Source organism: Phyllobates terribilis, unplaced genomic scaffold (assembly GCF_046119375.1).
Source record: "Phyllobates terribilis strain yellow unplaced genomic scaffold, ASM4611937v1 Scaffold_2__4_contigs__length_985480577, whole genome shotgun sequence".
In the NCBI taxonomy this organism is placed as follows: domain Eukaryota; kingdom Metazoa; phylum Chordata; class Amphibia; order Anura; family Dendrobatidae; genus Phyllobates; species Phyllobates terribilis.
The window spans coordinates 745,483,665-745,504,127 of record NW_027362762.1 but is presented as its reverse complement, the minus strand read 5'-3'; the positions used below and the strand labels follow the sequence as shown (position 1 = coordinate 745,504,127).

General features: G+C 40.0%; 1 protein-coding gene across 3 annotated transcripts in view; it reads right to left on the bottom strand.

Moving 5' to 3' along the window:
* The window catches only part of NDP (norrin cystine knot growth factor NDP), a 463,588-nt gene extending 459,516 nt beyond the window's left edge, over positions 1–4,072 (bottom strand). Inside the window, exons 1-2 of one of the 3 annotated variants that reach the window (XM_073670719.1) lie at positions 3,943–4,072; positions 2,112–2,223 (exon numbers count right to left, since the gene is read on the bottom strand). The gene's annotated coding sequence lies outside the window, so the exon portion shown is untranslated. The other 2 variants (XM_073670721.1, XM_073670718.1) reach the window with 2 other exon arrangements.
* Between the last annotated feature and the right edge of the window lie 16,391 nt (positions 4,073–20,463).

Sequence of the window (20,463 nt, the reverse complement as noted above, 5' to 3'; positions counted from 1 at the left end):
TGACTCCGAAACGCGTTGCTATTAAACCAACAATTCTTCATTTCATCGTGGCTTGGCATTTATTAGCAGCGCAGGATGCTTTCATCGCCCTTGGCACAATTGTATATATATATCTTATGGAAGCTGCAGTGGGTGTGATTTATGCATTTCTAGGTGTTGTATCTCACACAGCCCCTTAAGGTGAGCACCCCCTACCCTGTTGTTTTCTCTTTAATCCTTGGATAGGACCCTATTGTGCTTTTGCATTGTTTATCTAACAGTGTGCTGTATGTGTTTTACAAGGACCCATAGACTTGTATGGGCCTTGTCGTCTGTGCGACCGGGAAAAAACGGATATGTCTCCGTGTGGTTCACATGGACACACGGTACCATTGGTTTTATTAGTTACGTGGGGATAAGAGTCTCCGATATGTGTGAAAACGGATGCCACATGTACCAGAAACATGTACATGTGAAGAGGGCCCAAGAAAGTAATCTATGCTGAGCTATTCAAGTGCCAGGGACCCACATACTGTTCCTGCACAGGGCATTCTGCTGTCTGTGTCCGACTGATGGTTCATTCATATAATTTATAACAATCAGCACAAGGTGCACCTAACTAGTTTTCTCATTTGTAATGTATACAGTATAACAAAGTGTACGCAGGAAGCAGATCTCAAGGACCTTTGTGAGCAGATAACTAATTTTTATCTGGTACCTGATTGCATGTTATTACATATCCTGTGTAAAGAGGTGAAACTAATATGGTCTGCAAAGTACTGACCTCCCACTTCAATATCTAGGAGAGCTCAAGCTACAGGGAGAGTTAAGCAGACCCTCTCTGCAGCCAGGGATCTGTGACATCTGATCTCAGGGACCATATTTTAACAAAATGTACAATATATGCTCTCATTTATTTTAGCTGTAGATACAGAATATCACAGAACCTTTACAACAATAAACATTTGTACAAACAAAAGAATACAGCAACAAAGTATACGCTAGGATGTATGCAAGTATTTGAATATATGAATAATTTAGACTGCATTACTACTGTATAGAATATAATTAGAAAATGAAGGTACTTAACGCACAAATTGGCCACTTTATGTGAGCCCATCAGTCAACATTTGCATTGCGCATTTCTTACAATGGACTCAAAGCTCATACAATGTAAACTTTCTCTACTTCTGAATGATTTAGTCCAGGATCAAACGTGCGTATGAAAATGGAAAATTAATCTTTATTATCATCCTTATACCGTCCGTGTCCGTCCGTGTATCTGTATTTTACGTCCGTGTGACATTAGTGGAAAATCAATATTTATACATCAACATTTTAGAATATATGTTATCAAATAGTTTCCTAATAATGACAATGTATCTGTAAAAATGAGATGCAATATAGCTGTTCCGTATGGAATCTTTTATTTTTTTTTGCGCACCCACAGACTTGAATGAGCTAGCATTGGTCAATGTGCAGTTCTTACTCGAACAGCACGCGTCCATGTAATACGCTTGTCTGAACAAGCCCTGAAGCTGTTCACTTGGCACATTACTTAAAAATAAGCAGTACTGAATGGTCACTCCTATGCACTTGACTTAAAGATAGATTTATGTCATTGCCTATACCACTAATGCAATGCTATTTCCCCTATATCCTATTCTGACCTAGTACATGCTCATCACCACGCTAAATACAACTTAAAGCCCCTATTTTTTATCCTTCTATCTGTTTTTAGAATAATTTTTTTCACTGTTATTTATATTAGTCTAAAGTTTTTTACTACTGTTTTGTACCACATTGCACATCATGATACAGAATGCTGGTTCAACATCAATAAATAATAATACTATAAATGTACTTAGTTTGTGTGAACACATTATGCCCTTATTTCTCTGCAGCCTGTAACTATGTATAAACAAGTGTATCCAAAGTATTAAATATTTAAGTCCTATTACTTCAGTCCAATAGCTTTTAAAGGAGCTGTTAAATACTTTTATATTAATTATTATTATGTAACATGTTCAAACATGTGAGGCAAAAAAATATAGCTACACAATAAGTCTAATTATTAATTACTGGCTTCTAAAATAGAACTGTTTAGGTATGTAAAATGCAGATTTTCTTACCTTTTCAAAGTCCTTTCCAGAAATCCCTTATAACTTCCATTCTTAATCCAAGTGTTTGGAAAAAAAAAAATTGTGCAGCCCAGAAATATTTTAAAAATCTTGTATTAGTCCTCTATAGGAAAGACAAAAAAAAAAGAATTTGATAAATGTGATTTCTTGTACTGCGCTCATTGTCTCACATCAGTGCCCTCAGCTCAGCATCTTAGCTGCCTAGTTCACACTTAGAACATTTGTTGTGCCTCTTGTAACTAAGTCCACCACTAAATATACTTGTCTGAGGTGCTGCCAACACAAACACGGTATATTTCCTCCTAGCCGGTAGCCAATCATAGACCCCCATGAAATCCTTCCTAATCCATAACCAGCGCACTTCAATCCATGACAAAGCTTCTCTAACATTAATATAAATATTATTGTTTAAATTAAAAGAGGTGCCGCGCAGCGTGACACACGTAGCTTTAAATAAGTCTTGCCTATTGTTCCTGTCATCCCAGATATCCCAGGCAGATGCTGTGCAGGAGATCAGTGAACATTTGTAATCACAAGAGAACAGGCTCATTGAAATTAGCAAGCGAAGCTTCAGAGGCTGCTCTCAAATCACAAGGCACTGAGGCATCCATAGAACTTTAGACAGAGAGAGGCACAGGAGAACTGAGGTGTCTGTCTCTGGTCACGCTCTCTGTAAGCCCAAATGTACAGGCAGGTTGGGTAGAACTTTATAATTAACAGATGTTCCAAATCCCCCCCAGCCGTCTGACTTATAAGCAGTCTCTCCCTGTGCTGTGTGGCTCCAAAGTCAAATATATCAGTGTATTTTTCACACTTGCTCCCTCTAAGCTCTACGCATAAATTTATTCTGTCCCTTTTTCTCTTCTTCAAATCTCATTATCTTTTCCACTCTTCTCTCTCTCTACCTTTCTAGCTTTCTTTCTCCTTTTTTTTGTCATTCCCTGGCTTTTCTCCTTTCCCATCCCCTTCTCCTATGTCTTGAACCTTTTCATTTCCACCATTCTCAATATAAATAAAGCTGTATAAACGACAGTATATATACAATCTGCATAGTTTCCAATTTCTGCGAAAACAGCAGCAATGTAAAAATTGTATGTTTTTATCGACCATCATTCAAGACATATTCTACCTTGTTATAGCGGTATACCCATTCATCTGCAATACCTAAGCAGAGACTATTGTGATACACTATATGCAATACAGATTTGTAATGCAAACCCATAACCATGTTGTTTATTAACAGAGCCAAAGATTATATATAAAGTTTAGTAGCCATGTCAATGTATAATTCCTAAATAGCACACAAGAAGGAAATAACATTTATAGATGACTAAACAACTTTCTTTATATAACATTTATACTCGAGTCCTTTCAAAATATCTATAGCTAATCTCTTCTGGATCTGCTGGGACTCTGTCTCCATGCAGGCACACAGCTTTGGCAGACGAATGCCACCAAAGGGTTAACATACGTATATCATATCTCTATATTATACAATGTGCTGTGTATAATCCCTCTGCTCTTGTTCTGCCTCTATCGCCCTAGCCCACTCTCCTCTTAGCAGACGTCACACACTGACCCTTCATGCCAAAATTTTCTCATTAATTTTCTCTCTGATTCTTCTTTCTTAATTTCCTCACCTTGCAAATTTCTCATGTCTTTTTTCTTTCTTCTTAATTTCCTCCCTCTGTCACTTTCTCCCTTGTCCCTTGCTCCTTAATTTCCTGCCTTTAATCTCCCTCTGTTCCATTTTCTTAGTTTATCTCCATATTTCCCTCAATCTCCTTTCATTGTAATCTCTTTCCCTGTTCAGTTCACTCACTTCTCTCCTTCTTTCTTCCCCTGTCTTGCATGGATCGCAGACAATAACTTGGAGCTGTAGTCAGAGCAGAAGAGAGTGGGGTAACGTGAATGTCAGATGGACAAGAGCCATTGCAGTCATATATCAATCAGAATAGCAGCAAATGGGAGTACCAGGGAAATTTGAAGCCCTCCTTATCTGGGAAATCACTAAACACAATTTGCTGAAATAACCACAAACTAGATTCACATGTTTATGAGCATCATAATGTGCGCTGGTATAAACGAGAGAGGAATGCTGTTTTTAAGTGCTGTTCTCAAATAAATCATCCCAGCTAATGTCTCTTTATTGTAATAGTTTAGGATAAAGCAGTAATTTGAAGTACACTGTTTCCTGTAAACAAGATATAGAAGAAAAAGAATTAACACCATTGCTTTCTCCAAAATAATATACTTTGTTTTTTTTTGTTTGTTTTTTTTAAGTTATTTTTTATTTCTCTTTTATTTGACAAAAATGTGACCCCTTTTCAAATACCCTATACATACAGGGGCAAGTCACATCCGCAAAGTGCAGACTTGACCTACAGTTTCCTCCCACACTCCAAAGACATACTAATAGGAAATTTAGATTATATTCCCCAATAGGGGCAGCGATGATAATGTATGTAAAGCGCTGCGGAATATGATGGTGCTATAAAAGCAAAGCATAATAATAATGTAATGTATGGTGGAATTTTTCCATCTAGGCCGTTGACAATAAACCTCCATCTGCACTTTACTATTTCAAGCTTTTGGCCCTCATCAGTGCAAGTAAGGTACTCATTCGCAGGGTGAGAGGGTATTATTTGTCCTACTGGAGCCCCCTTACTAGCTTGGACACATATCTTAAGTTTTATTGAAAGGCTTATTAAAAAGTCAACATTGCTACTTTGAATAGTCACCTTAGGCAGCACTTAGTAGGAAAACAAGGTCCTTAAATTATTCTCCTTTATTAGTTACATCCAAGATACACATTCAGTACAGTTCTTGGCATTTAAAACACAGTGGTTCTGTTCACTATGAAACGTGAAAGACATTAGGCACGATTCAAGACCAGCGTTGTTCAAGTCGTTCTTGATGAGGGGGCTTGCTTCTAGTCAGATGCTCCTATTTCATGAAGAGGTGCATTCCTCTTTATGAATATGGGGTGTCTGATAATTGGTGTGCGCCTCCATGTGCTATGCCAGAAGTCTTGCTGGCATGAAAAACACCAAAAGTCGCAACATTTTGGTGCAACTTTGAGTTGCACCTAAATTTTGTGACTTTTCAAGGCTTTTATGACAGAATTCTGGTGTGAAAGCTTTGATGAATCAGGCCCATAGAGTGTAATGGGTGTTGACTAGAGATGATAGAATCACTTCAATGGTGATTGAATTTGTGCTGAATTCTATGAGATTCACAGTTCCTGACAAATTTGAACATTTAGTGAAATGATTTGCACGAATGACTCCAGAAAATGCCAGTTTTCCAAATTACAGATGATTACATCAGTCACAAAAGGCTCACGTGACCTCAGGCATGACAAGCCTTGTATGTCATGCAGATATTACATCGCATGGTTTTACGCAGTCAATATGGAATGACTATCATAGCCTGTATAAAAATAGAGGCAGGGAATGTACCAGTCAGTTTAGGGTAATATTGGATAGAGAGAATATGCAAGAGCTCACAGCCTAGCAATAAACATGGGAATATGAAGCCCTAAGCCATTAGACAAATACTCCAGCTAGTAATTTTTTGCACTAGTGCACTGAAGAAAATTAGTGCAGTAGTCTGCGAATAATACAGAGATTCAATTGATAGTGGAAGAGAGAGAGAGGACACGTTCCAGTAACAGTGGCAGACTCCGTGTGATTGACAAATGATATGGTGTAGCTGCATTTGTCTTTGAATTGCAATTACACATTTTTCTTTATTCTTAAAGCACTAGAAAGCAGCAGCAATTCACAGAAAAAAAATTGTCACAATTGTCTGCACTGACATTCTTTTTTATTTCTTGTACAATCCTTTTTGTGAAGGTATTTAACTGTGACTAACTCAAAAATTGTACATGTCATAAACAATTATTTTTTACATTTCTTTCACTAGTCAAATTTTACATTTGTTCACACCACCTCAATTGTGCATCCTGTTACAGGTGCTCGAAATTTTTCTAATTTTTGGGAAAATGATAGAGTTTTGTTGAAAAAAAATATTAAATATATATAGACATTTAACTGTGCATGTCTGTTTTTGTTCACCTGTTTTACTAGTCCAATTTGACAACCATACATGACACACCTATACTGCTGTCACATTCTGCTTTCTGCACATGTCCTTTTTGTTAAGGGTTGAATAATTGTGGTTGAAAAGATTATCCAAAATTAATTATAGTGATGTATAAAATGCATAGTAAAATAAATGTGGCATATTCTTTATTTAGAAAGGTCCTGTGCTTGCAATACCGTTATTTGGTGATTACCTTAAGAGGAGAGTCATACGGCAGTATAATTCAGACAGGGATCACAACGCAATGCTCGGACTGGCTGGCGGCTCTCCCAAAAGGAGTGTCACAGCTGCATAGAAATACATGCTGTCACGCTCCTGTTGAAGAGCTGCCAGCCAGTCCGAGCATTGAGTTGTGATTCCCGTCAGAGTTATACGGCCGTCTGACCCTTCCCTAACAATAATTCTTTTAATCTCAGTTTTACATACCAGTATCACCCAAGCCAGATTACTTTTTTTTACTTGTTACTTTCAGGATCATGAGCCAACATATTTCTTTCATTACACATAGAAAGTCTGGCAGGCAATACTATACTTCACACTACGAGCAGTTACTCTAAACACACCTTTAAATCAATATCTGTGGGTGAATTTATCTGTACAAAAAGAAACTGCAGTGACATTTCAAAAATAAAACATGAATTTAAAAGAAATAGATAACAAAAGCAAAATAAGAATGACACTACACTCACTTTAGCTTTACAACAGAGTAATCAATTTCAAGATATTAAGAAGGTTATCCATAAATATTTACCCATTTTGTTTAAAGATGAAATATTGATAAATAACTATTGGGTAGTGATGGGTGGACCCTTTGATGTTCGGGTCCGTCGGGTTCGGCCGAACATTTAAAAAAAGTTTGGTTCGGGTACCAGAACAGTACCCGAACTCGAACTCGGACGCCATTCAAATAAATGGAGGGCCCGAACATCCGACATTTATCACGCTATCATATGTCTGACAGTGTGGGAAACACTGGATCTGATCGGCCGTAAGTTCGTTACCGTTGGTCAGAGCACTGCTGTTCCCACGCTGTCACACAGATAACAGCATGTGAGCCAGCAGCTCTGACCAGCAGTAAAAAGGTTACCGCTGGTCACAGGCGTCGGCTGATGAGTACTACTCTCATCAGCGTATGCCTGGTCTTGTTGATAGCAGCGAGAGCAGGCACCGCTGATGGTAGTATTCACCAGCCAGTGCTTGTGCAATAAATAAATAAATAAAAAATGGTGTGGAGTCCCCTCTATTTTTGCTAACCAGTGCAAGGAAAAGCTAACAACTATGGGCTGCAGCCCCCTGCTATCACCTTTATTTAAATGGCGGGGGAACACTGTGCTAAGAAAAATAAATTACTTGCGGTCCCCTCTATTTGTGCTAACCAGCGCAAGTATAGCTGACAGCCCCCAGCTGTCCATTTTATATTGGCTGGTTATCAAAAATAGAGGGATCCCAAGGTGTTTTTTAAAATTATTTAAATAATTAAAAAATGGCATGGGGTCACCCCATTCTTGACAACCAGCCAAGCTAAAGCAGGAAGCAGAGGGTTGGTATTCTCAGACTGGGAAGGGGCCATGGATATTGGCCCTCCCCAGCCTAAAGATAGCAGCCCGCAGCTGCCCCAGAAAAGGCGTGTCTATTAGATGTTCCAATTCTAGTACTCTGTCTGGCTCTTTCCACTTGCCCTGGTGCGGTGGCAAATGAGGTACTATTTATAGGGTTAATGTCAGCTTTGTAATGTCCACTGTAATCAAGCCCAGGGGTTAGTAAAGTAGAGGCGTCAAGAAAAAAAAAAATGACACGGGACCTCTCTATTTTTGATATACAGCCAAATTATAGATAGCAGCTGGAGGCTCAGCCCACAGCTGGAGGCTTTACCTGCGCTGGTTATCAAGAATAGGAGCGACCCCACGTCTTTTTTTTATTTTATTTTTTTACATACTGCGCCGGAGCTTACTGTACATGTATTTTTTTCTTCCCGGGCTATTAATATCAACTCACAGCTGTCTGCGTAGCCTTTAATGGTCAGTAAAGTAAGGACCCCCCCTCCAAAAAAAATGATACGGGGTCCCCCCTAATATTACTAACCATCAAAGGCTAAAGGGACAGCTGCAGGTTGATATTATTAGGCTGGGAAGGGACCATGGATATTGGCCCCTTCCCAGATTAAAAATACCAGCCCTCAGCCGCCCCAGAAATGGCACATCCATTAGATGCTCCAAATCTGGCACTTAGCCTCAGCTCTTCCCACTTGCCCTGGTGTGGTAGCAAGTGGGGTAATAGTTTGGGGGTTGATGTCAGCTGTTTTATGTCCGCTGACATCAAGCCCAGGGTTGGTAATGGATAGGTGTCTATAAGACACCTCCATTACTAACCGTGTTGTGAAAATTAAATAAAGACACACACATGAAAAAAATCTTTAATTGAACAAAACACACATACAAAAATCCTTTATTTGAAATAAACACTCCCCACCATCTTTTACCCATTTATTACTGTATATTAAAAATAATAAAACATTATATTCCTCACCTGTCCTACAACAATCCATTTGTCCTACGAAGAAGCCTACTCTACTTCATCTGGATTGCATGGCTGAGCGCTGGCATGATGCGACCACTCAGCCGTGAATCCAGGAGACACAGAGCTGAGCGTTAGAGCGCAGCTTCAGTGACCTGCGGTGACGTCATTGAGGTCACAGGCAGTGATTCAAAGGCTCAGCTCAGTGTCTACTGGATTCTCGGTTGAGCAATCACATCATGCCACCGCTCAGCCATGCAAAACAGATGAAGCAGAGTTGGCCTCTTCGTGGGACAAATGGATTCTTGTCAGACAGGTGAGGAACATGGTGCTTTATTATTTTTAATTTTACATTAAATGGGTAAAAGAGGATGAGGAGTGTGTATTTCAAATAAAGTACTTTTTCATGTGTGTGTCTTTATTTAGTTTTCACAACGGGATAAGTAATGGTGGTGTCTTATGAACATGACGTGATTGGAGGAAGAAGAAGGATAAGTACAACCTCAAGAACACCGTCCCAACCGTGTAGCATGGTGGGAGAAACATCATACTTTGGGGGCGCATTTTTGCAAAGGGAACAGGACGACTGCACTGTATTAATGGAGTCATGTATAGCAAGATTTTTGCCAATAACTTCCTTCCCTTAGTAAGAGCATTGAAGATAGGTCATGATTAGGTCTTCCAGCAGAACAATGACCCAAAACATACAACTAGAGCAGCAAAGAAATGGCTCTGTAAGGCCATGGCCCCACTATCAGTATTTGGTCAGTATTCGGTCAGTATATTTTCTCAGGAGTGGGAGCCAAAACCAGGTGAGGAACAAAAGGTATAATAGAGAAAGAGAGAAAAAGTATAATAGAAACAAGTGCACCAATTCTGCATTTATCACCCACTCCTGGTTTTGTCTCCCACTCCAGAGAAAAAATACTGGCCGAATACTGACAAAATACTTATAGTGGGGCCATGGCCTAAGAAGCATTTCAAGATCCTGGAATGGCCTAACCAGTCTCCAGATCTGAAACCAACAGAAAATCTTTGGAGAGAGCTGAAACTCATTGTTACACAGCGACAGCCCCAAAACCTGAAAGATCTGGAGAAGATCTGAATGGAGGAGTTGGCCAAAATCCCTGCAGCAGTGTGTGCAAACTTGGTCAAGAACTACAGGAAACGTCTGACCTCTGTAATTGCAAGCAAAGGTTTCTGTATCAAATATTAAGTTCTGTTTCATGCAATTAAATGCAATTTAATTATTTAAAAATCATACAATGTGATTTTCTGTATTTTTGGGGATTCTGTCTCACAGTTGAAATGTACCTATGATAAAAGTTACAGACTTCTCCATTCTTTGTAGGTGGAAAAACTTGCAAAATCAATAGTGTATCAAACACTTATTTTCCCCACTGTGTATGTGTGTATATATATATATATATATATATATATATATATATATATACAGTACAGACCAAAAGTTTGGACACACCTTCTCATTTAAAGATTTTTCTGTATTTTCATGACTTTGAAAATTGTACATTCACACTGAAGGCATCAAAACTATAAATTAACACATGTGGAATTATATACTTAACAAAAAAGTGTGAAACAATTGAAAATATGTCTTATATTCCAGGTTCTTCAAAGTAGCCACCTTTTGCTTTGATGACTGCTTTGCACACTCTTGGCATTCTCTTGATGAGCTTCTAGAGGTAGTCACCGGAAATGGTCTTCCAACAATCCTGAAGGAGTTCCCAGAGATGCTTAGCACTTGTTGGCCCTTTTGCCTTCACTCTGCGGTCCAACTCACCCCAAACCATCTCGATTGGGTTCAGGTCTGGTGACTGTGGAGGCCAGGTCATCTGGCGTAGCACCCCATCACTCTCCTTCTTGGTCAAATAGCCCTTACACAGCCTGGAGGTATGTTTGGGGCCATTGTCCTGTTGAAAAATAAATGATGGTCCAACTAAACGCAAACCGGATGGAATAGCATGCCGCTGCAAGATGCTGTGGTAGCCATGCTGGTTCAGTATGCCTTCAGTTTTGAATAAATCCCCAACAGTATCACCAGCAAAGCACCCCTACACCATCATTATATCTCCTCCTCCATGCTTCACGGTAGGAACCAGGCATGTAGAGTCCATCCGTTCACCTTTTCTGTGTTGCACAAAGACACGGTGGTTGGAACCAAAGATCTCAAATTTGGACTCATCAGACCAAAGAACAGATTTCTACTGGTCTAATGTCCATTCCTTGTGTTCTTTAGCCCAAACAAGTCTCTTCTGCTTGTTGCCAGTCCTTAGCAGTGGTTTCCTAGCAGCTATTTTACCATGAAGGCATGCTGCACAAAGTCTCCTCTTAACAGTTGTTGTAGAGATGTGTCTGCTGCTAGAACTCTGTGTGGCATTGACCTGGTCTCTAATCTGAGCCGCTGTTAACCTGCGATTTCTGAGGCTGGTGACTCGGATAAACTTATCCTCAGAAACAGAGGTGACTCTTGGTCTTCCTTTCCTGGGACGGTCCTCATGTGTGCCAGTTTCTTTGTAGTGCTTGATGATTTTTGCAACTGCACTTGGGGACACATTCAAAGTTTGCCCAATTTTTCGGACTGACTGAAGAGACTTGTTTGGGCTAAAGAACACAAGGAATGGACATTAGACCAGTGGAAATCTGTGCTTTGGTCTGATGAGTCCAAATTTCAGATCTTTGGTTCCAACCACCGTGTCTTTGTGCGACGCAGAAAAGGTGAACGGATGGACTCTACATGCCTGGTTCCCACCGTAAAGCATGGAGGAGGAGGTGTGATGGTGTGGGGGTGTTTTGCTGGTGACACTGTTTGGGATTTATTCAAAATTGAAGGCATACTGAACCAGCATGGCTACCACAGCATCTTGCATGCTATTCCATCCGGTTTGCGTTTAGTTGGACTATCATTTATTTTTCAACAGGACAATGACCCTAAACACACCTCCAGGCTGTGTAAGGGCTATTTGACCAAGAACAAGAGTGATGGGGTGCTACGACAGATGACCTGGCCTCCACAGTCACCAGACCTGAACCCAATCGAGATGGTTTGGGTTGAGCTGGACCGCAGAGTGAAGGCAAAAGGGCCAACAAGTGCTAAGCATCTCTGGGAACTCCTTCAGGATTGTTGGAAGACCATTTCCGGTGACTACCTCTTGAAGCTCATGAAGAGAATGCCAAGAGTGTGCAAAGCATTCATCAAATCAAAAGGTGGCTACTTTGAAGAACCTAGAATATAAGACATATTTTCAGTTGTTTCACACTTTTTTGTTAAGTATATAATTCCACATGTGTTAATTCATAGTTTTGATGCCTTCAGTGTGAATGTACAATTTTCATAGTCATGAAAATACAGAAAAATCTTTAAATGAGAAGGTGTATCCAAACTTTTGGTCTGTACTGTATATATATATATATATATATAGTATATGTGTATATACTGTATTTATGCAGGAATTATATTTATTTTTAATCCTAGTGGTGCAGATGAGTTGCTTCTTTTGCTCATTTATGCTGCGGACGATAATGCAGGTAAAGGTTCGCTCACACAAGCATATAAAAAAATCTGTCCCATTCTCATCCAGGAGAGTGGGATGATTTTTTTCTCACTTGTCATCCGTGTGCTGTCCGTATGCAATCCGTTTTTTTACTCAGCAGCTATTAATCTTATATATGATCATTTACAGTTTCCTATGTTACAGAACTGTAATGTATCCGTAAAAATTGGATGCTATACTGATGGTTTGTATGGCATGCAATTTTTTTTTCTCGCACTGTCTGATTTCGGAGTGAAATAGCAGCATTCTGCGTTTTTTTTCTCATGACGAATACTACTTAGAAGGAATACGTCGATCTGTACTGCCTCATTAAAAAACATTGGTCTCAGTGCAATTTGACTTTCCATTGCCCTCTTCCGATTCTTACGCTAGTGTGAGCAAACCCTAAGGCCATGGTTCCACTATCAGTATTTGATCAGTTTTCGGTCAGTATTTTTTCTCAGGAGTGGGAGCCAAAACCAGGAGTGGGTGATAAATGCAGAATTTGTGACTTGTTTCTGTTATACCTTTTCTCTGATTGTTCCTCACCTGGTTTTGGCTCTCACAACTGAGACAAAATACTGACCAAATACTGATAGTGGGGTTGGTGCCTAATGGTAACAATCTGGTTCTAAAAGTGCTACTGGATGTAGATGTCTTGTTTCAAATGCAATTAGCCATATTGTACAATTCTGTAATATGGTGTCCAAGCTTGCTATTGACCTGTCCAATAGCACCATGTACTTTAGACTGCACATACAGTACATTAACACCAATATTAATCAGCAAAAAATGGCTGTGCAGACACAAAATAATAATCCCCTACAACTAGAATGCACAGCACACAGTAATGAAGATCAAATAAACTTTATTAAATAAAAAGGACAAGATAAAGAAAAATAAATAAAAATACAGAATCCGACAGGTGATATAATACGGGATACAGTGCCAAAACAAATAAATAGATGGGTAAATGTACAAAATCCTGGGAAATGGACTAAATAATATGAGTAACAAATAATACTCAAAATTAAATAAACCCAAGAGAAATGAAAAAAGATACCAATCTAATAAATGGTAGGTATAAGCGAATATAATCACAGTAGAAAAAATCTCTCAACAGCTCAAAAAGTAGATAGGTGGATAAAACACTTATCAAAATGTACATATATCACAAAATTGTAAAATTTGTATATAAATATATATTTGTGATTATTCCCATAATAATGGAATAAAGTGACAGTGCTAATAATGGTGCAAATATGCAGCGATAAGTGCAAAAAAGATAGTTCAACATTTGAAGTGTAATATCCACAGATCAAGCAGACAGTCGTTCATATAATACAGAGGGGAGCAGATATAGAGAGCAGTAGAGTGAACATGCTTACCACCAGTATATAGGCACTGAGCCCCGCATATCCCGACGCGCGTTTCGCCTTGCTGGCTTTAACGAGGGATAGTAAGACTATGGGTACATGGTCCTTTAATAAAATCCATTGGCCAATGGAATGCGATAGGTAATTATGGACCCCCGCGACAGGTGATTGTGCGGGGCCGTCCACAAGTCACAGCGCCACCTCCGCAACACGTGACGCGACCAAGAGGTCGCGGCACAAGAGCGGACATGACGTCTGGATGCGTTCCACCGTGGGACGCACGGCGCCATCCCCACCTCATGCGGCGCAACCAAAGGTCGCGACACAGAAGCGGAAATGACGTCAAGGTGCGCTCCACCATGGAACGCAGAGTGCGCTTCACCTTGGAACGCATGTGGAAAATAACGGGGATAATAGGGAAGGATGTGATAGAACAGAAAAATATATATTCCTATAAGAATGATGAGGTATATAGATAAACTATTACACAGAACATATTAAAGATATTATCTAATATCAAATACTCATAATCAATATTAAATCCACAGTGATCTCCCAATCACATAGTGATAACCAAAATTAACAATAATATAGAATAGTAAATATAGACATGGAATTGGGTCCAAAAGAAGAAAAAGTGCCATAGTGCGTCCTCTGTGCAAAGAAAATAATCTTCCGTCCAAGTGAATAAACTCCGGCCAAAGGAATAAAGGGTAACTCGTTGGCGAAAGAACTATAGAATAAACAAAAATATATTGATTAAAATCTAATAAAATCAAAATAAAATAGATAAAACAATAGATGAGAACTAAGACCAAGTAATAAGGACAAAAGATAGAACAAAACAAGAAATAAACAACTCAAAGAAAAGGTACAAAACTTACCGTTTCGTTGAGACCTCTTGGGGTGAGGGTGTCCAAAAGAGTAATCCATTTTACTTCCTTCTGTGCAAGAATTTTCTTCCAATTTCCGCCTCTCTGATCTACATAGACTCGATCAATGCCTCTGATTGACAGCTTCGAACTGTCACAGTTATGGTAGTATTTAAAATGGCGTGGTATTGTTTTCAGTTCCGTTGAATCAGAACTTCCTTTCGCCGCCTCAATGTCTAGCACATGTTCCCTAACACGTCTTCTGAGTTCATGTGTGGTTAAGCCCACATAATATTTATTACAAGGACAATTAGCTAAATAAATAACGCCAATGGTTTTACAGGAGATAGTGTGGGTAATTTTATAATTTCTTGTCATAGATGAATCTGTGAAGAATTCCGTTTTGGCAATATTTGGACAGGCGACACAGGATCCACAGGGTTTACAGCCCCATTTCGGCTTTCCGGTATTAAAGATTGTTTTTTGATCATCTTTTTTGATATAGCTATGTACTAGTAGATCCTTAAGGTTCTGCGAACGACGATAAGTAATCGCCGGATATTTTGCAATATAATTAACAAGGACAGGATCCAAGGTAAGTATGTTCCAATATTTCTTAAGACTTGCCCACATGTCTTTATTGCCAGAGTTGTATGTGGATATGAATCTCACAATATCATTATCTTTCCTTGGCTTAGTGCTATATAGAAGTGTATTTCTTTTTGCACATCTTGCACGGCGATAGCCTCGTTGAATAGATTTATTTGAGTAGCCACGTTCATGAAAACGCATGGTCAGGTCCTGTGACTGTTTTTCAAAATCATAATCATTAGAACAAATCCTGCGCATGCGTAAGAATTGGCCTATCGGTATACTATCAATGAGTTTCCTCAGATGTGAAGAATCTGCGCGCAGTAAGGAGTTAGCAGCCGTTTCTTTTCTAAAGACATCTGTTTGAATTATACCCATAGTGTCAATTTCTGATCGTACATCTAGAAAATCCATATTTTTACTCCCCATCTTGTAGGTTAGTTTGATGTTCAAGGTGTTGTTGTTCAAAGATTGCATAAAGATAGATAGTTCTTCATCTGTGCCCTGCCATAAAAATAGAACATCATCTATGAAGCGATGCCAAGATAGAACTTTATCTAAATGAGGTAGAGAATCAGATGAGAAGATGTCTTTCTCCCACAGCCCCAGGAACAGGTTAGCATAGGAGGGCGCACAGGCTGCCCCCATTGCTGTGCCCCGGAGCTGTAGGAAAAAAGAGCCATCAAACAGAAAAAAATTATGTGTCAAGGCAAATGCCAAGAGATCAAGAACAAAATTGATGAATGGAACATCGTATTTAGACATTTCTAAAAAATATCTGGCTGCTCGTAGGCCATCATTGTGGTTAATCGATGTATATAAAGATTCTACATCACATACAACAATCACCGTATTGGTATCAACAGTTAATCCATCCATCTTTTTGAGAAAATCAGAGGTATCTTTAAGATAAGACGGCAATGTCTCAACCATAGGTCTGAGAATGTGATCAATAAAACGGCAAATAGGCTCACACATATTTTCAATTCCTGACACTATAGGTCGACCTGGAGGATGGAACGGATCCTTATGGATCTTAGGTAGCAAATAAAGAACAGATACCTTCGGTGTTTTATTGAAGAGACATTCTTGTTCTTTTTCAGTGATTGTTCCAATGGTGACTGAATCTTGAAGAAGAATCTGAAGTTCATCCTGGAATTTGGAAAGGGGATTGAAGGTAAGTTTCTTGTATGTAGTGGTATCTCTTAATTGACGTTTAGCTTCATTGTTGTACATAGCAGAGGGCCAAAGTACAATATTACCACCTTTATCAGATGCTTTAATTACAACATTATCCGATTGTTGTAATTCACTGAGGGCCTTCCTTTCTTCTTTGTTCAAATTATCATATGGTAATGTGGTTGGAATTCGTTTGAACTCGGCACTAACTAGTTGGACGAAAAGATCTATGTTTGGATATAAAGATAAAGGGGGAAATTTTTTTGATGTGGGAATGATATTCTTTGGTAACCTACCTGTCTGAGGAGCAAATTGTTCTTCAAATAGACTTTCCAGAGTTCTCACCGCCTCTTGTTCTTCTATGGTAGAGAAGACATTATCAATGGGTTTATGAAACATCTTTTTAAATAATAATTTTCGGGCAAACAAGTGCAAGTCTTTTAAAGCTGTAAAATAGTCGAACTTGGACGTAGGGGAAAAAGAAAGGCCCCTACTGAGGACATCTAACTGGGTTTGAGTTAACTCAATGTTAGAGAGGTTAATTACCTTTGAAGTTGAACCTCCTGGATTGATATCCGCCAGGATTGATATCCGTTTTGATACATTACGTCTAAAATTATAGTGTCGATGTCCAGTTTTTTGTTTCCCCAAATGTTCATCGGGTATGCCTTCAGTGTCAGTTGATGCAACAGATGAAAAAGACGTGTGGCGTATGTCTTGTTGTGATGTAGATAACCACTTATAAACCTTGTCAGTTCGAAAGTCTTGTAGATCTCGTTGAAATTTTGTCAACTTCGTATTTTGAATATGTTTTTCCCATGTGGTAAAACTGTCGTCCATATCCTTGTTAAAGTCATCTAGTTCTATAGTGGTCGCTAATAATTTTAGATCATCTTGTAATTTAAGAATCTCTTTATCTAATGATAAGAGAGTATTAGCATTCTTCTTGATGATGAGAAGGAGAAACTTTTCAGAACATTCATCACAGATGATCCTCCATTGTTTGGTGAACTCATCATCATCGCGGCCATAGGAAGGGAATACCTGCACTCTCAAACCCCGGGGAATCAATTTCTCCTTCACATAGTTTTCTAAGGTAGTTTTGTTCCACCAAACTTTGATTTTTTGGTGGAGATGATGTTTCAAGTCCCGTTTAATATCAGATATTTTAGTAAGGTCATTGTTCTCCACCTGTGGAGTCCTATTTTTAAAAACTGAAAGTGCTTGGCATTCCCACTGGTGTTTTGTGGAAAAGCACATGTACACTGCGTTCCAAATTATTATGCAAAAAGTGTTTAGGAGTGATAAGGGAAGAATTTGTTTGTTTGTCAGTTAAACTCATTGATGGTGATGTGTGTCAGGGCTCTTTATATCACTGTAAGCAATTGCAGACACCTGTGCTAATTAGTTTGGCAGGTGTGTCCAATGAAAGGCAAGACTACTTAAGAAGGCTCTCTCACATTATTAAGCAGCCTACATTTTCTGCCAAAATGGGAAAGAAAAAGGATGTGTCGGCTGCTGAGAAGCAACAAATTGTGGAGTGTTTAGGTCAAGGCATGACTACAATCAACATTGTGCGATGATCAGGATGAAGTGTCTTGGCAATCAAGAAGTATGTAGCTGATTCACAGTACACACGTGTGCGTGCTGATAAGGGCAAATTGAGGACTCTTTCCTACAGGCAATTACGTCAGGTTGAAAGAGCAGCGGCAAAAAAGCCTTGTCATAGCAGCAGACAAGTTTTTGAAGCTGCTTGTGCCTCCAACGTCCCCCGAACAACAAGATGCAGGGTCCTTCAGAGGTTTGCAGCTGTGCATACGCCATCCCGTCGACCTCCTCTATCCACTTCACACAAGCAGAAACGGCTCCAGTGGGCCAAACATTACATGAAGACTGATTTCAAAACTGTTTTGTTCACGGATGAGTGCCGTGCAGCGCTCGATGGTCCAGATGGATGGAGTGGAGGATGGCTGGTTGATGGACACCCCACGCAAACACGGCTACAGCGCCAACAAGGAGGAGTTGGAGTAATGTTTTGGGCTGGAATCATGGGGAGAGAGATTGTCGGCCCCTTTAGGATCCCTGAAGGCGCTAAAGATGAACTCCATAATGTATGTGGATTTTCTCAAACAGCACTTCCTGCCATGGTTCAAGAAGAAGAACCGTGTATTTCACAGCAAGATCATTTTTCTGCATGATAATGCACCATCTCATGCTGCACATAAAACATCTGCATCTCTGGCTGATATGGGCATAAAAGGGGACAAACTTATGTTGTGACCCCCATGCTCCCCTGACCTGTACCCCATTCAAAACCTTTGGAGCATCATTAAAAGGAGTGTCTATGATGGCGGGAGGCAGTTCACATCTAAGCAACAGCTCTGGGAGGGTATTCTGTCCTCATGCAAAACAATTGAAGCAGAAACCATCCAAAACCTGACAAATTCAATGGACGAGAGAGTTCAGAAGCTCCTTTCGAACAAGGGGTCCTATGTGAAAATGTAACATCACCTAGAATAAAGTTTTGAGTTGAAAACTGTTTGATTTCAGTTTCTAACAACCTGCTAATGCTTATAATTTCAAAAATGACCATTTTTTTGGTCTTTATTAAAATGAAAAGGTTGATCGAAAAGTTTGGGGGATCTAAGAGAGTGGCAACCCAGTAGTCATGATTACTTCGAATTCTGACAATATGAGGGTCATGCTGCAGGTAGTGCAGCAAGAAGGCACTTATGTGTCTTGCGCATCTCGGAGCCCCAAAATTATTTTCCGGGCTAGATGCAGCTAAAAATTATTTTTAATTTTAAATCTGGTGGAGCTTATTATAGATGGCCTAATAGGATCAGTGCTGCACACTGCTACAAAGCCCAAATTATTTTCCAGTCAAGATACAGATAAACATGATTAGTAATTTGAAAGCTTAAAACGGTTGGTAGGGTGATTTTAACCAATCATCAAGCTTTTACTCTCCCCAGGATGACACAGGGGTAGAAAAGTCGTTTCGGATCCATGATTTGTTCATCTTTATGAACGTGAGTCTGTCTACATTATCAGTGGAGAGCCGCGTGCGCTTATCTGTCAGCACACCACCAGCAGCGCTGAACACACGTTCAGACAGAACGCTGGCTGTGGGGCATGACAAGATCTCCAAGGCGTAAGTGGCTAGCTCCGGCCATTTATCCAGATTGGAAGCCCAAAAAGAGCAAGGGTCCAGTGACACAGTCGTGGCTTCAATGTTTACTTGGAGATACTCCTGTACCATCGTCTCTAGGCGTTGACTATGTGTCAGACTTCTTGTCTCCTGTGGCCTTGCAAAGGATGGGCTAAAAAAGTGGTGAAATGATTCCGCAAAATTGATGTTACCAGCAGATACTGTGGTTCTGTTACGGTTTGAGTGCTGAACACTTGACGGTCCCACGGTTGGCAAGTTGGAACTGTGAGATTCACTACGTGCACCACTGGTGTTTTGTGGAAAAGCACATGTAAAATTCTGCAACAGTCTCTGCTGATACTCCTGCATGCGTGCATCCCTTTCTATGGCAGGAATAATTTCGGCAAATTTACTTTTGTACCGGGGATCTAACAGTGTGGCAACCCAGTAGTCAGGATTATTTCTAATTCTCACAATTCGAGGGTCATGTTGCAGGTAGTGCAGCAAGAAGGCACTCATGTGTGTTGCGCATCCAGGAGCACCAAGTCCCTGTTGTGTTGGTGGCGAGGTAACAATCATGCTTCCTTCCTCTGTCCTCTCCCCCCAACCTCGCACAACAGAAATGTGATCAAGGTCTCCCTCATCTGATGAGTCTTCCATCAGTTCGTCCTCCACTTCTTCCTGGGCTCCTGCACCTTCCTCACTAGTTTGGCTGCTACCATGCGCCCTGGTAAAACCATCTCCCCCACCCTCACATGCCTGCCGCCTTGGTGCTGCCGACCGTCTGGACCTTGCAGATGTTAGCCCTTCCGCATACAACTCCTCCTCCTCTACTTCCTCCACCTCCTCTTGTGCCACCACCTGACTCCGAATTCTGTTTAACATGTGCTCCAGCATGTAAATCAGCGGAATAGTCATGCTGATAATGGCATCATCAGCACTAAACATCTTCGTCGCCATTTCAAAACTGTGCAGAAGGGTGCATAGGTCCCTGATCTGAGA